The sequence below is a fragment of the Equus przewalskii genome, chromosome 25 (genome assembly GCF_037783145.1).
Source record: "Equus przewalskii isolate Varuska chromosome 25, EquPr2, whole genome shotgun sequence".
Lineage (NCBI taxonomy): Eukaryota > Metazoa > Chordata > Mammalia > Perissodactyla > Equidae > Equus > Equus przewalskii.
The window spans coordinates 21,659,773-21,662,590 of record NC_091855.1 but is presented as its reverse complement, the minus strand read 5'-3'; the positions used below and the strand labels follow the sequence as shown (position 1 = coordinate 21,662,590).

Sequence of the window (2,818 nt, the reverse complement as noted above, 5' to 3'; positions counted from 1 at the left end):
GCAATCTACATGGTATCATTGTTCAGTATCCCTAATTATACCTTGGAATTTGGCTTAAATGCAGCTTAGAGGATGTTCATTAACAGTGTCGACAGGGACACTCAGCATTTAGAAAATTCTTTACAGTAATTTAAGCCCAACATTGTTCTGGTGCGTTAAGGAAGCATGTTCGCTCCCAGCTGAAGGATGACTTTGAGTTCAGAGGATGGAGCCTGGCTGCCTGCGAGTTGTTTTGCTCACGTTCCAGTTTGAATTCGAAGCTTTACAATCCTTATTTTCATCAGCTCAAGGAAGCTCCTTGCTGAATTACATTCAGGGCTTAATTCACTAAAGTCGGAGTGATCTGCCCTTGGCATGTCATAACCAGTCTCAGTTTCCTATCTTTTGGTCATCGTGTTGTCAAAAACCTCATATTCTTGTTTGCACGACCAGTTTAAAGAGAAGCTTTGTCTCCACAGACAGACCATGGTTCCATCTGGCCCTGCCACCAAGAGCCTTGTGATTCCAGATGGAAGAATCCCCACCCCTCCCCCTATTTCCAAAGTGGCCCCCACCCCAATTGTTTTATCTACAGCCAGCAACACAAAGCCTCCACAAACAGTCTCTGCGGGGTGGAAAGAGTCAGTAATGGGGGAAACAGCTCATCTTTCCTTCCACCCTTAAACCCCGTGTCATGTGAATGGAAAAACTCACACATCTGGGGGCCGGCCCGGTGGCACAGTGGTTAAGTTCGCACATTCTGCTTCTCGGAGGCCCGGGGTTTGCTGGTTCGGATCCCGGGTGCGGACATGGCACCGCTTGGCAAAAGTCATGCTGTGGTAGGCGTCCCACCTATAAAGTAGAGGAAGGTGGGCATGATGTTAGTTCAGGGCCAGTCTTCCTCAGCAAAAAGAGGAGGATTGGCAGTAGTTAGCTCAGGGCTAATCTTCCTCAAAAACAACAACAACAACAACAACAAACAAACAAAAAATGCACCCATCTGGCTGGATTGGTTGAAATGAGGGGTGCTGGAAGCAGACTTGTCTTTATCAAAGAAGACGTTAGGAAAAAGGCTATTCTTACTGCCAAAGAAAATTATAACCTTTCATTGTGACTGTAGCTATTCAAGCGTCTAAACTTTTCTTTCTCTTCAAAAGATATCTTTCAGGAACCCCAAGGATGTGGCTGGAATCTTCTGGTGGTGGTCAGTTTTCTGGATATTTCGGTCAACAATATCCTCACCCACCTGCCAATTGAGAGAAAGAGGGAGAAAAGAATAGACGGGGAGAAGGGGGAGATGTCTGAATTTGGGGAGTAAAATTTCAGCTTGCCCAAAGAGCTCCTGGAGGTATGTCCGCTCCCCCCACCCTTCCTTCTCTGCCTACTGGGGACCTCGTTTCATCACTTATTTCCTCCCCTCTCAGCTACAGGGGAGGCCAGATTTTTGGTAACGTGTTGACCATGTTGAAGTTTATCTGAGCCATTTGCTTCCAGAGAGCCTGGATGGTGGAGAGACGGCAAAGGACCACCTTGCCTTCACATACTCAGCGTTTTCTCATCCCCCCTTCACAAATGACGACTTGTCCACTCTGCTTCCCACTCCCTTGCCTTCATAAAAACCCCAGGCCATCCTTCCTTCCCTCTGAGATGTTCCTCTGCGTTAATGAATGTCCTCCCTGTTGCAATAGCCTGAATAAAATCATCTCTTTAATTATCCGGTGCATTCCTGTCGAACTGTGCTGCCCATCCCGGGAGTCTGAAATAGAGCCATAAGCAGACTTTGAGTTAAGAGGGGGAGTCACCCTGGATTGTCTTGGGAAATCTGTGGACAGGACCTAGTTAATGGACTGAAGGTAAGGATTCCTTGAGGCTCCCTGCATCCTCCTCCTGGCAATGTTTTTCACTTCGAAACCTAAGAAGCAGTTACCCTAAGAGGGAGTTTATTATATGCTTATGAAGCAAAACACAATCCACATTGTGGGTTGTGGGGGCAGGAGAGGAGGGGTGCTGTGGAACGTCCTGGTGAGGGGAGATGCCGTTTGTTCCCTTCACAAAGGCCCCTTGTTGCCTGCTCGCAGGCTGAGCTCGCTGACCACTTCCCATTCTGGCCTGCTCTCTCAAGTGCTGCTGCGGCCGGGGCGGTTGTGTGTTTAGACAGATTTGCCATTTGTTGGGGATTGTTCCCAGAGGCCCACGAGACAATGACTTTTGTTGGGGTCTGCTGGAGGAAGTTGGCTTTTCAAAATCGGGAAGCTTTTTAGGTTGTTAAATGGAAAAAGACAATGGCCTCTTTGCCCCAAGTGTCAGAGACCTGAGGAGCCAGGTCTTAAAATGCTAACTTAGAAATGCCGCTTTGAAAATATGTAGCAAAATGGTAATAGCCACAGTTCAATTAAAGAAAAACGCCACCCATAATCTCAACATCCAAACACAATATAATAAATGTTTAGTGTTTTCATTTTCATATATTAGCTTCCAATCTCACCTTTTTTAAATTTATTTTTTATTGTGGTCATAATAGTTTGTAACATTGTGGAATTTCAGTTGTACATTATTATTTGTCAAGTACCACATAAGTGTGCCCCTTCACCTCTTGTGCCCACCCCCTATTCCCCTTCCCCCGGTAACTGTTAAACTGTCCTCTTTGTGCATAAGTTTATGTTCAACAAGTAAGTGAAATCATTTGGTGTTTGTCTTTCTCTGTCTTGCTTATTTCACTTAACATAATACCCTCAAGGTCCATCCATGTGGTTGCGAATGGGACGATTTTGTCCTTTATTAATGGCTGAGTAGTATTCCATTGTGTATATACAATACATCTTTATCCAATCATTGGTTG

At 45.6% G+C, this 2,818-nt stretch overlaps 1 long non-coding RNA gene across 1 annotated transcript; it reads left to right on the top strand.

Moving 5' to 3' along the window:
- Positions 1 to 709: 709 nt before the first annotated feature.
- LOC139079354 (uncharacterized) lies at positions 710 to 1,691 on the top strand. Its single transcript, XR_011532927.1, has 3 exons — positions 710 to 818; positions 1,137 to 1,327; positions 1,474 to 1,691. It is a non-coding gene; the product is annotated as an uncharacterized lncRNA (long non-coding RNA).
- Positions 1,692 to 2,818: the final 1,127 nt, after the last annotated feature.